General features: G+C 46.7%; 1 protein-coding gene across 5 annotated transcripts in view; it reads right to left on the reverse strand.

Annotated features, from left to right (window-relative positions):
* Positions 1 to 2,687, reverse strand: part of LOC122543473 (gastrula zinc finger protein XlCGF57.1-like) — a 6,420-nt gene extending 3,733 nt beyond the window's left edge. Inside the window, exons 1-2 of one of the 5 annotated variants that reach the window (XM_043682196.1) lie at positions 2,189 to 2,687; positions 1,107 to 1,713 (exon numbers count right to left, since the gene is read on the reverse strand). The gene's annotated coding sequence lies outside the window, so the exon portion shown is untranslated. The other 4 variants (XM_043682194.1, XM_043682197.1, XM_043682195.1 and 1 more) reach the window with 4 other exon arrangements.
* Positions 2,688 to 14,250: the final 11,563 nt, after the last annotated feature.

The raw sequence follows: 14,250 nt of genomic DNA on the forward strand, positions 1-14,250 counted from the left end.
TTTCCTGTCAGCCAACCAACTTTCAATCCAAGTTAGTACTTTGCCCCCAATACCATGCGCCCTAATTTTACTTACTAACCTCTTGTGTGGGACTTTATCAAAAGCTTTTTGAACGTCCAGGTACACTACATCTACTGGATCTCCCTCGTCTATCTTCAGAGTTACATCCTCAAAAAATTCCAGAAGATTAGTCAACCATTATTTCCCCTTCATAAATCCATGCTGACTCTGTCCTATCCTGTTACTACTATCCAGATGTGCCGTAATTTCATCCTTTATAATAGACTCCAGCATCTTTCCCACCACTGAGGTCAGACTAACTGGTCTATAATTTCCTGCTTTTTCTCTCCCACCTTTCTTAAAAAGTGGTATAACATTAGCCACCCTCTAATCCTCAGGAACCGACCCCGAATCTATCGAACTCTGGCATTTGTGCGACTGGCACCATGAAACTGCTGGATTGACCTAAAACCAGAAATGGTGTATGAGGAAAGGGAATCTGCTATTCAATGTGGGTGTACACAAAATCCTGGCCTCACTGGATGGGGGATGGAGAAGGAGAGAGAAAAAGAGGTGAGAGAGACAGGGGGTGAAACAGAGGGATTGTAGATATTTACAATTCAACCAGTATTTTAACAGCATCTTCCAAATCCTCAACCTTCCCACGGTGAAAGACCATAGTACAGCATGAACACGATCACCTCCAAGTCACACAATGTCCTGACCCGCCTGGCATCCAGAGGTGTTAACCATTTAAATGTTAGGAAGGCCGAAGCCATCATCTGTAGCCTGTACGAGTTTCTAATCCCTCACTAACTTCTCCATCACAGTTATTGGTAATTGTCCAAGACTGATCCAGACTGTTCACAACCAGAGTCATACAGCACAGAACCTGACCCTTCAGTCCATTCCAACCATAATCCCAAACAAAACCAATTGCACCTACCTGCGCTTAGCTCATATTCCCTCTAAGCAATTCTTATTCATGTACTTATCTAAATGTCTTTTAAACCATACCCATGTCTGCCACTTCCTCTGGGATTTAATTCCACAGATGAACCACACCCGACGCAAAAACGTTACCCCTCATATCTTTATTCTCTCACCTTAAAAACATGCTCACCGGTCTTGAAGACTCCCATCCTGGGGGAGGGGGAGTTTTCAATTCATGACAAGCTTCCAACTAGATTTTCACATTATCAACTTGGCGTATTTTCACCTCAGAAACACAAATAGAAATTGCTGGAAATCCTCAGCAGGTCAGGAAGCATCAAAAGAGTAAATACATCTTCCTCAAAACTGAAATCTGGAAGGGTTTCAGTAAATGAAATAGGATTGAAAGGTGTGTAATTTTCTTTTTTTTTTAAATTCACACATGGGACCTGGTTATTGCTGGCTGGCCAGTATTTATTATCCATCCTGAGTTGCCCTTCATAAGGTGGTGGTGATGAGCTGCCTTTTTGAACCATGCTGCAGTCTTACTTTGAGATTTTGGATTCACGGCAGACGTTCAGAAGAAACCAACATTTCTTTAGCTTCCAGTTTGTTCTGTGTGAATACTCCCCCTTCCATCCCCTGGCAAAGGAGGGAGGTGCATTCGCCCCATTGCCCTTTGCCCCCATAAAGATGGCGGTCACAAGGGGCAACATTCTCCCAATAAAGATGGCGGCGGTAACTAGGCTGTCACCACCTGAGGCCTGCAGCCGCTTCCCCCTTGAAAGGAATAAAGACACGGAGAGTTTCTAATTCGCGTCCGGAGACCTATACCGGATGTTTACGACACCACCCAGTCCCCATTAGTTCCATTTTCCTGCCGCTCTTCGCGGTCTCAGCCCCCACCTTACCATCTCCTCAGCAACGCCAGCCCCTCGTCAAGACTTCAATCACATTGGAACTGCGACTGCGCGGGGGGAGTCGGGCACGTGTCTCCACGCGGTGCTGGCCTTCCCTCACCCCCGCCCCATTGGCTGGAGGACCAGTTGCACCCGTCAGGTCCTCCAGCCCCGCCCCCTCATTCGCTTCCGCTGTTTTGACAGCGGTTCGCGCTCCAACCCCGCCCCTCCTTCATGCCCAACGGTTGGAGGACCAGCCGCGCAACAACACGGTCCTCCAGCTCCGCCCCTCATTCACCCCCATTGGTTTGAGGACCAGCCGCTTCCCGCACGGTCCTCCAGCCCCGCCCCCTTACCCTTCTCGTAGATCTTCAGCTGGATTCATTCATAAAACAAAACAGCTGCAAGATGCTGGGTATCTGAAACAAAAGCATAATTGCTGGAGAAACTCCGGCAGCATCTGTGGAGAGAAGGGAGAGTCAATGTTTCTAGTCCAATGACCCTTCTTCAAAACTGATGGTATCTAGGAAAAGGTGGTACATAGGCTGAAGACAAGGGGGCGGGGTTAGCGAGTAAGGAGTCAGAGGGACAGCCAGAGATGGATCCAAAGAGAAAAGAATTACAGTTAGGGAGACAAAGGCAGAATGCCAGAAAGAAAAGCTGCAGTTCCCCGAGGCTTCCAATTGCTTGCCACGTCAACACACCATCCTATTCTCTGGTCAACATTTCTGCTTCAGGCCTGTTACAGGAAGGCTCAGCAAAAGCTGGAGGAACAGCATCTGAGTTTCCAATTGGCGACCCTTCAGCCTTCAGGACTCAATAATTGACTTCTATAATTTTACATATTTATATACACACACAAACCCCATTCCGAGGAAGGGTCACGTGACCCGAAATGTTAACTCTGATTTTCCCTCCACAGACCTGCTTATCTTTTCAGCAATTTCTGACTTTGTTTCTGATTTACAGCATCCACAGTTCTTACAGTTTCTATGAGTTTACAATTTGAACAACAACTTCCATGTCCTTGACCCACTCCCACACCCTGTCATGACATGGGGTGCTTTCTGCTCAGCCAATCCATTTTCACCGGCTTATTATGGCCCTCATGGTCAGCTTTTCTTTCTCCATGCCATACTATTATCCGTTGATTTGTCTCCCTAATGGTTGTTCTCTCTCTCTCTCTCACAGCTCAATTTCCGCCTATCTGATCACTTCTCCCTCCTCCCCCCCCCATCCCAGGTAAAGTTAAAGTTGCCACCATATTACCAGACATCACATAGTTTTGGCAAATTAGGTTAATGAGAATCCAAAGGGATCCTACAAATACATTTATGACAAAGAGAACTAGGGAAGGAACAGGGTCTCTTAAAAGATCAGCTACGCCACCTATGTGTGGAACCGCAGAAGATGGGGGACAGACTAAACAAATATTTTGTATTAGTGTTTACTGTGGAGAAGGATATGGAAGATAGAGAATGTGGGGAAATAAATAGCGACCTCATGAAAAATGTCCCTATTACAATGCATACTTAAAATGCATAAAGGTGGATGAATTGCCGGGACATGATTAGGTATACCTTAGAATTCTGTGGGAAGCTAGGGAAGTGAGTGCACCGCCCCTTGCTGAGATATTTGTATCATTGACAGCCATCGGTTGAGGTGCAGAAAGACTGGAGGTTAGCTAATGTGGTGCCACTATTTAAGAAAGGTAGTAAGGAAAAGCCAGGGTACTAAAGACCTGTGAGCCTGACATCAGTGGTGGGCATGCTGTTGGAGGGAATCCTGAGGGACATCTATTTGGCAAGGCAGGGGCCGATGAGAGATAGTAAACATGGCTTTGTGTGTGGGAAATCTTGCCTCACTAACTTGATTGAGATTTTGAAGTAACGAAGAGGATTAATGAGGGAAGAGAGATGAACATGATCTATATGGACTTCAGTAAGGCATTTGACAAGGTTCTTCATGGTAGACTGGTTAGTGCGGTTAGATCATATGGAATATGGGGAGAACTAGCCATTTGGATACAGAACTGACCTGAACGTAGAAGACAGAGGGTGGTGGTGGTGAAGGGTTGCCATCAGACTGGAGGCCTGTGGCCAGCAGTGTGCCACAAGGATCAGTGCTGGGTCCACTGCTTTTTGTTATTTAAGTAAATGACTTGGATGTGAACATAGGAGGTATAGGTCATAGGTTTGCAGATGACACCAAAATTGGAGGTGTAGTGGACAGTGAAGGTTACCTCAGAGTATAACAGGATCGTGATCACATGGGCCAATGGGCTGTAGAGTGGCAGATGGAAATGAGATGCAGCATTTCGGAAAGTCAAATGAGGGCAGGTCTTATACACTTAATGGTAAGGCCCTGCAGAGTGTTGCTGAACAAAGAGACCTTGGAGTGCAGGTTCATAGTTCTTTGAAAGTGGAGCACCAGGTAGACAGGATAGAGAAGAAGGCACTAGATATGCTTACCTGTATTGGTCAGTGACAATAGGAATTGGGAGGTCATGTTGCAGCTGTACAAGACATTGGCTCCTCCACGTTTGGAATACTGTGTCCAATTCTGGTCTCCCTGCCAGTGGAAGGATGTTGTGAAATTTGAAAGGGTTCAGAAAAGATTTACAAGGATGTTGCCAGGGTTGGAGGGTTTGAGCAACAGGAAGAGCTTGAATAGACTGGGGATATTTTCCCTGGAGCATCAGAGACTGAGGGGTGATCTTATAGAGGTTTATAAAATCATGAGGGGCATTGATAGGATAAATAGACAAAGTCTTTCCCGTGGGGTGGGGAGGTCCAGAATTAGAGGACATAGGTTTAAGGTGAGAGGGGAAAGATTTCAAAGGGACCTGGGGGACAATGTTTTCAACCAGAGGATGACACGTGTATGGAATAAGCTGTTGGAGGAAGTGGTGGAAGCTGGTACAATTACAACATTTAAAAGGCATCTGGATGGGTATATTAATAGGAAGGGTTTAGAATAATATAGGCCAAATGCTAGAAGACAGTGAGGACTGCAGATGATAAAGTGTGGCACTGGAAAAAGCACAGCAGGTCAGCAGTGTCCGAGGAACAGAAGAGTTGACATTTTGGTCAGGACCCTCATGGGATAAAGGCTGGCAAATGGGCCTGGATTTATTTAGGAAACCAGGTCAGGATGGACGAGTTGGACTGAAGAGTCTGTTTTCATGCTCTACAGCTCTATTCGGGCTGCTGTCTCATTCAAGAGACAATAGGTGGGGGTTAATTCTGAGAGTCTCAGGTGAGGGAGAGTCTTTCATGGTAACCTTAGCTAGTGTGGAATTGAACCCATAATGCCAGCATTCACGCTGCGTGGCTAAACCAGTTGTCCAGCTAACTGACCCCTTTAATAGATAACCAAAAGACAAAAATGTTGAAAGAGGAAATTCCAGAGCTCGTGGACTCTGCAGTTAAAATCATGAGCACCAATGCTGGAGTGAGGTAGGTGGGAGATAGGAAAGGGTCCGCACTGAAGGAGTAGGATGCATAGATTGCCTAAGAGCTGGAGGCGGTCTGAGAAACCATGTCAGTCACGATGAAGGAGACTGCCTGAAGCACGGTGGCACAGTGGTTAGCACTGCTGCCTCACAGCGCCTGAGACCCGGGTTCAATTCCCGCCTCAGGCGACTGACTGTGTGGAGTTTGCACGTTCTCCCCGTGTCTGCGTGGGTTTCCTCCGGGTGCTCCGGTTTCCTCCCACAGTCACAAAGATGTGCAGGGTCAGGTGAATTGGCCATGCTAAATTGCCCATAGTGTTAGGTAAGGAGTAAAATGTAGGGGTATGGGTGGGTTGTGCTTCTGCGGGTCGGTGTGGACTTGTTGGGCCGAAGGGCCTGTTTCCACACTGTAATGTAATGTAATGTAATGTAAAGTACAGCTCTTAAATGGAACCGTGCAGATCCTGACCATGTTGTCTGTTGCCTTAGACAGGATGACAGATACTGTATCTGTAGGTTTACAATGTGTCACTGACCCCCCCCCCCCCCCCAGGCTGGTCTGCAGCAGAGTGAGAGCAGCGATGTGACGGTGGTCCAGAAGAGAACTGATGGAAAATCGTGACAGGGAATGGGAATTCACTGAATACTCTCCCATTTCTCAATCCCCAAGGAGTACCAGACGGACACAGTTTACTCCCATCTCCACGAGCTAGGTCTGCCCCTATATTCGAGAAGGAAGTCTTTACCGTGATGCTCAGGGACTCTGAAACCCAGAGAGTGCAGCAGCAGCGCGTCTCGACCTCCGCTGACCCACACAGAATGCACCAGGTGGAAGTGGCAGTAAGGGTCTGGCCTACAAATTGTAATTCACCGAGGGTGAGTGTGTGAAGGTTTGAGAAAATATTGCTTTTATTTTGTAAATAACTACACATAATATGTCACCAGTAGACCCACTTTCAGCTCTTCTCCATTCTCACATCACGAGGGCTAGCTCATACTTTGACTGGTTTCGTGCTGTAAGAATACCAGGACACCAACAAGAAGAAACATGTAACGTTAATTATTAGAAGTGAATATCTAACTTAGAAAATGGGAACGGGGGCGGCCATTTAGCCCTTCGAACCTACTCCGCCATTTAAAATGATCATGGCTGATCATTGTACTCTATACCCTTTTCTCATTCGTGAGGCCTGCAAAGCAATGGCTGGGCTAACATTTATTGCCTGTCCTTAGCTGACCTTCAGAAGATGGTGGCGAGCTGCCTTCTTGAACCGCTGCAGTCTACGTGCTGTCAGCAATGCTGTGCTGTGCCCACAACACTGTGAAGGAAGGAATTCCAGGATTTTGACCCAGCGGCAGTCCTGTCCTTCTAGGTGGTGGAAGGTGTGGGTTTAGAAGGTACTAAGGAGCCCTGGTGAGTTACTACAGTGTATCTTGTACATGGTATTATAGGACAAGCCAAACAGAGAACAGCCAGGGAATTCCTAGAGGCATGGCACTCATCCACTGATTCAATCAATAAGCACATCGACCTGGACCCAATATACCGGCCACTGCAGCGGACAGCTGGAACTGACAACCGGAAGCGGCAGATTCAAACCACTACAAATGCCGGAGGAAACATCACAGAAGGGCTTCACTGGAGGCTCCCGAGCACCGAGGATGTCACCGAGACAGGGGACGAAACGTCTGCAACACAAATTCCCAGCTCGGCGAACAGAACCACAACAGTTACTGAGCGTCAGTGGTGGAGAGAGTGAGTGTTTGTGAATGTGGTGCCAATAGACCCGAAAAGGTATCTTAAGTGTTATTGGAGCTGCAGTCATCCTGTCAAGTGGGAAGCATTCCACCACACTCTTGACTAGAGCCTTGCAGATTGGGTGGGGAGGGAGACAGGCTTTGGGAAGTCAGCAGGTGTGTTACCCTTTGATCCCTTTAACTCTAAGAACTTCACGTGAAACTCTACTTAACAGTATAATAGAGTAGAAAAAGCTTAGGAAATAGGGTACAATGTATTATTAGCAAGAAGCCAAGTTACAGAGGGCATGGTTTACTGCAGTAAAAAAAAGCTAAAGCAAGCTCTTGAAGCTGCTTGTGAGAACAGAGATATCAGTGGAATAAATAACAGGACATAGCAGCCTCGAGACAAGAGAGATATAGGACAACAAAGAATACGCAGACGATCCCTTGATTCAGTGAGGTGAGCATTGCCTACAAGCTGTGACTAGGTGGAGGAATGGGTTAAGGGTCGAAAGTGTGCTGCTGGAAAAGCACAGCAGGTCAGGCAACATCCGAGGAGCAGGAGAATCAACGTTTCAGACAAGAGCCCTTCAGATCAGAACTCAGGACAAAAGAGAGCCTCCCCAGGAAATGGCATGCAGCAAAGAGGGGCCACAATCAGAAGATTAACAGCCAGCGAGACAGAGTGAAAAAGCTTAAAGACCAAAGATCGAGGCTGTGAAAGTTGCGAGGAGTACTTTGTGTTATGCGGTCTACTTCTCAACACGAATACTACCTGTATTAAAGAGTCGATTGCGGCCTGCGGTTTGCTTGAGAGCAGATGAACTTGTCCCGATATTGTCTCAATAAAATTCACAACTAATGTCTGCTGCCAAATCCAACCCTGCTTGAACAGGAAAGCAATGTCCCCAAATCAGTCACTGCTGAATGTCAGTTCAGGCTGGAGCCTCTCAGTGGATGAGTGGCCAAAGCAGTGTTCAATGGCTGGAGATTGGGGGCCAGAGGGTGTGTGTGTGTGGTGGGGGGGGGGAAGAGACAGATGATGGCTGGTTCTAGTGGTGGGAAATGTTCATTCTGAAGGAGTGCAGCCAGAAGTAGTGATTACTCTTTTCCTAATCCTATCTTCTATTTTTATAGCATTTTGTAATAGTGGAGCAGGCTGGAGGAATCAAATATCCAGCCCGATCATCTATGTTGCCCATTTTTTAACAATAAGTGACCTGCTAAGTATTTCCCCATTTCTGTTTTCTTTTCATTTAAAATGGTGGGGCTCGATCTAACGCAGTGATCAGGCTGTGCTGAAATGGTGTTAACACATTTGTGTGATCTCAGCTGGAGTGTTGTGTCCACTTGTGTATGCTGTACTTTAGGAAGGACGTAAAATATCAGGGAGTGTAGAAAATATTTTTGTTTTGTTCATTCATTGATGGGATGTGGGCCTTGTTGCGATCGCCAACGTTAATGACAATCCCTGGGTGCCCTGGAGAATGCAGTGGTGAGCTGCCTTCTTAAAACTGCGCTGACCTTGACGTGTAGGGATACCCACAGTTCTACTGGGCTAGTAATTCCAGGTACTTTGACCCCAAGCAGCTCACCACCATCAATGAAGGAACAGCAATACAGCCCATGTCACTACAGAGGTGAACCTGTGGTGGTATTCATAGAATCCCTGCAGTGTGGAAACAGGCCCTTCGGCCCAACAAGTCCACACCAACCCTCTAAGGAGTAACCCATCCAGAACCATATTTAACCCTGACTAATACACTTGATCTACTTATCCCTGTGACACACTCATGGGAAATTTAGCATGGCCAGTTCACCTAACCTGGGCATCTTTGGATTGTGGGAAGAAACCCACACAGACGTGGGGATAATGTGCAAACTGCACACAGACAGTTGCCAGTGTCTGGCATCGAACCCAGGTCCCTGACGCTGTGAGGCAGCAGTGCTAGCCACTGAGACACCATTCTGATCAATCTGTTGCCCTTCTAGATGGTAACGGCCACAGGTTTTGAAGGTGCTGCTGAAAGAGGCGAGTTCCCTCTTGTAGATGGTACAAGTTGTAACCTCTACGTGTCGGTCATGAAATGAATGAATATGAAAAGTGGCAAATGCAATTATGTCTGCTGCAGCTCTGAGTGTCATTAAGTGACAATATCCTGCCTTTTCCTCGTCACCTTGCCCAGTGACCCTTTTCAAATAACAGCCTCAATCCCTTTTGAACACTTAGACGAAAGTTCCCAGATTTGAGTATCAATCAAATTCTCTTTTGGCCTGGATAGAGGTAACAATGTTGAATGTCGTTCACGCTGTTCTCAGTCGAGAGTGTGGTGCTGGAAAAGCGCAGCAGGTCAGATAGCATCAGAGGAGCAGGAGAATCGACATTTCGGGCATAAGCCCTTTATCAAGAATGGTTCCTGATGAAGGGCTTATGCCCGAAATATCAATTCTCCTGTTCCTTGGATGCTGCCTAACCTGCTGTGCTTTTTTAGCACTACACGCTTGACTCGGATCTCCAACATCTACACTTTCCCCTAGTGCTGTTCTCTGCCAGATAACTGGAAAACTTTCAACCAGATTCCTGACTTGTGTCCCGTAGATGGCGGACAGGTGTGGGGAGAGGGAAGGTGAGTTACTCACCAGTTACTCACCTTAAATGCCAAGGAATGCAAACAGGAGATAGTCATTTCCTGACACATTAACATCATTTTCCAGTCGTCAGTCCAAAACTGAATCTAGTCCACGGCTTGCTCCACATGGACACAGACTGGTTCGGTATTTGAAGTGTCATGAATGGTGCTGAGCATTGCACAATCATCCCCAAACATCTGACCTTACGCTGGAGGGAAGGTCATTGCTGATTATCTGAAGGTGGTAGGGCTGAGGAAGCATCCCTGAGGAACCCCTGGAAAGATGGGCCGCATGGTGGCTCAGTGGTTAGCACTGCTGCCTCTCAGCGCCAGGGACCCGGGTTCGATTCCGGCCTTGAGCGACTGTGTGTAGTTTGCACATTTGCCCCATGTCTGCATGGGTTTCCTCCCACAGCTGTGCAGGTTAGGTGAATTGGCCAAGTTAGATTGCCCCATAGTGTTAGGTGCATTAGTCAGGGGTAAATGTAGGGAAATGAGTTCTGGGTAGGTTAGTCTCTGGAGGGTTGGTGTTGGGCCGAAGGGCCTGTTTCCACACTGTAGGGTATCTAGTAGATTGTTCTCGAAAATCTACAGCTGCCTTCCTTTGTGATAGGGACAGCTCGAACCCCAGATTCACTCCTTGATGCCACATTCGGTCAAATGTGGCTTTACTGTCAAGGGCAGTAACCCTCACCTGACCTCACCTCACAAGTTTGGTACTTTCACCAAGGTTACTGTGAGCTCAGGGCTGGAGTGGCCCTGGTAGAACACAAAACGAGCAGGTTACTGCCATGTTAGTGCTGTTTGATGGAACTTTCAACGATACTTTCCATCGGTTTTGCTGATGACTGGCATGAGAAGAATGAGGTAGTAACTGACTGGATGAGATTTGTCCTGCTTTTTTGTCAGGACAGACAGGCAGGAGGTTGGAAGAACACAGCAAGCCAGGCAGCATCAGGAGGTGGAGAAGCTGAATGTTTCGGGTGTAGCCCTGCTACAGGACTGCGTTCTTCCAGCCTCCTGCCTGCCTATTTTGGAATCCAGCATCTGCAAATTTTTTTTTTTTGTCTCTTTTGTCAAGACAGGACATAGCTGGTGGAAGGGGATGGTGTAGTGGGATTGAAACTGAACCAGCACTCCAAAGTCGTTGGCTACCTCTCTAGGGACCCAGAATGGAATCGCAGCACAGCAGATGGCGGAATTGGAATGCAAAACAGAAAAATCTGGAATTACTGATAACCAGGAAACGAGTGCAAGTTGTTGCAAAAACCCGCCTGGTTCATGGATGTTCTTTAGAGAAGGAAGTCTGCCAACCCAGCCTGGCCTCCCGGTGACCCAATCCCCACAGAAATGGGCTTCACTCCAAAATGGCTTAGCTGGCCACTCAACTGCACATAACCATAAAGTCTTACACTATCCACATTGTCAGGAAAATGTCTGCGCTGGATCAGCTTGGCTGAGAATGCGGTAGGGTCAAACCGAGTGGACTTCAAACCTGAACTGACTCCTGGAAGTTGCTTTTCCAGAACTTATGAATGGATTGCAAGTTTTAAGATGAACCTCTTCCCCAATACTCTCACGATCTGACAATAAGCAGACTGTGATTTAATGTCTTTGCCCATTCAAATAACAGTGGCGTCTTTCCCAAAACCCTCTGATAAATCAGTAAAGCGGAAATAGCTCATCCGATTAGCAACGACCGAAGTACAAAAACAGCCGATGGAGACCCGTTTATCAAAGTTTTTGCTTTTAAGGAAGAGTCCAAAAGTTCAAGGCTGGAATTCTTGGAATTTCTTTGCAAGGTGAATAATTGTTTAGCTGAAAGTCCACAGATCTGAGACAGTTTCTTCTCATTAAAATTCCTTCACAGACCATCTGAAGAATATTGCTGGAATGTAATTTCTACTTTGCTGTCTCGATGAAAGAAAATTGATGAACTTGCGTTCCCGTTCTCTGCAAGTTACGACTGCTTTTAACAGGCCGGAGCCTTCATTTTTATAGCCCAGCTTTTGATATCATCAGTGGATGCAGTGTGAAGCAACCTGGGCCCCAGAGCTGACACATACTTAATGTCTTAAATTCCACAGTTATGTGACCAAGCCTCCTCAGCAGGGGTTGGGTGAATGGTTAACATTGAGATGAAAGCGTCCAATGCAAAGGCCCATCTCAGCAGTTAAGTGGAGCCATCAAGACATCATCTGACAGGATAGAGGTGACTTGGTTCTCTGAAAGTAGAGTCCCAGGTAGACAGGGCAGTGATGAAGGCTTTAGGCACACTGGCCTTCATTAGTCAGGGAACTGAGTCGAGAAGCTGGGAAGTTATGTTGCAGTTGTACAGGACGTTGGGGAGGCCACACTTGGAGGAGTGTGTTCAGTTTTGGTCTCCTTGCTATAGGTGACTTGTTAAGGCCCTACCATTCTCAATAAAACTCCTACCTTGATTTGACTTTCCTCACATTTATCTATATTAAACTCTATTTGTCATTTCTCGGCCCACTTCCCCAGTTGAGCAAGGTCCTGCTGCAATTTCTGACAACCTTCCTCACTGTCCATGACACTGCCTATTTTAGTGTCAAACTTACTAATCATGCCTTGTACATTCTTATGCAAACCATTGATATACAGAGGAAACTCGATTATCCGAATATCAGATTATCCGAAGGGGATCTCAAGGTCCTAATAGAAACATTACGCCAAAGAGCTGTTTCAACCCTGATTGCGTCTTTTGTTTGCGGGTACTATGATTAAAAATGAACTTGGCTCACTGAAATGCTGCCGAGAACAGTCCAGGACAGTCCAGGCACCGTCTCTAAATGACTTACCTCCTGCCCCCCCTCTCTGCCCCACACTTTCCCTGGAGTTCCATACAGAGGTGAACCTTAAACCCCCCTTCCCCAGATAATCTTCACAGAAAACTCTGAGCCCCAGAGGAAATCCATTAACCGAATAACTCAATTATCCGAACGAAATAGGTTCCTCTGTAGATAACAAACAGCAATGGGCCCAGAACCGACCCCTGAGACACCCCTCTAGTCACAGGCCTCAAGTTAAACAAACGTCCTTCCACTATTACTCTCTGCTTACTACCATCAAGCCAACTGTGCATCCAATTTACCAACCTCACCCTGGATTCCATGTGATCTAACCTTCCAGAGCAGCCTATCATATGGAACCTTACCAAAAGGCCTTACTGAAATTCACATCGACTATATGTACCGCATTGCCCTCATCAACCCTCCTGGTCAGTTCAAAGAACTCTAACAAATTTGGGAGGCATCATCACCCACGCACAAAGCCATGCTGACTATTCCTAATCAAACCCTGTCTTTCCAAATACGTGTTTATCTTATTTCTCAAAATCTTCTCAAGTAACGTACGCACCACAGATGTTAAGCTTACTGGTCTATAATTTCCTGGTTCTTCAATAATGGCACAACATTCACTACCCTCCAGACTTCCGGGACTGCACTTGTGGGTCACGACGATGCAAAAGTATCAGCCAGATCCCCTGCAATTACTCCTCGAGCCCCTTGCAGTGTTCTTGCATATATCTGGTCAGCACCAGGATATTTATCCACCTTCATACATTCTGATACATGCAACACCACCTCTACTGTGATATTGACTGTCCCCAAGATATCACCACTAACTTCCCCTTTTGAACAGGTCACCTCTGCCTCAGAGAAGATTGCAATGGTCTAAGAATCTGAATCCCTGCCCCCTGCACCAATTCTTTAGCCAAGCATTCATCCGCCAAATCCTCCTGTTCTTGCACTCACTCGTACGTGGCACTGGAAGTAATCCGGAGATTACCACTGACGAGGTCCTGGTCTTTAACTTTCCCACTAGCTATTTATAATCTCTCTGCAGGACCTCATCCCTATTCCTACCTGTGTCATTTGTTCCAACGTGCACAATGACTTCTGGCTGCTCACTCTCCCCTTTGAGAATATTACACAGCCGCTCCAAGACATCCTAGACCCTGGTACCTGGGAGGCAGCACACCATCCTGGATCCCTGTGTGCGGACACAGAATCTCCTGTCTTTCCCCCCGACTATCCAGTCTCCTATCACTAAGGTCCTGTTTATTTTTACCCATTCCCACTGACCTGGTTACTGCTGCTTTCCCCTGAAAGGTCAACCCTTCCCCCACCAACAATATCCAACAGATGAGAGATTTAGATTTTCCAAGATTCCCTACATTGTAGAAACAGGCCCTTTGTCCCAACGAATCCACACCAACCCTCTGAAGAGTAACCCACCCAGACTGTTTTCACTCAGGTGAATGAAGGGGAACGATATCATACAGACATAAAGTTCTAACAGGCCCAGACAGGGTAGATGGAAAAGCACAGCAGGTCAGGCAGCATTTCGAATGCCTTCGAGCACAGAGTCAACTTTATGAGCAGAAGCTCTTCATCAGAATTCAGGATAGACCATTTAGGACTGAGATGAGGAGACATTTCTTCACCTGTGGAATGCATTCCCATAGAAAGTAGTTGATGCCAAAATATTGAAGGTATTCAAGAGACGGCTAGATATAGCACTTGGGCTGACTGGGATCAAAGGATATGGGGAGGAAGTAGGATTAAGT

This window comes from Chiloscyllium plagiosum, chromosome 44, assembly GCF_004010195.1.
Source record: "Chiloscyllium plagiosum isolate BGI_BamShark_2017 chromosome 44, ASM401019v2, whole genome shotgun sequence".
Classification (NCBI taxonomy): domain Eukaryota; kingdom Metazoa; phylum Chordata; class Chondrichthyes; order Orectolobiformes; family Hemiscylliidae; genus Chiloscyllium; species Chiloscyllium plagiosum.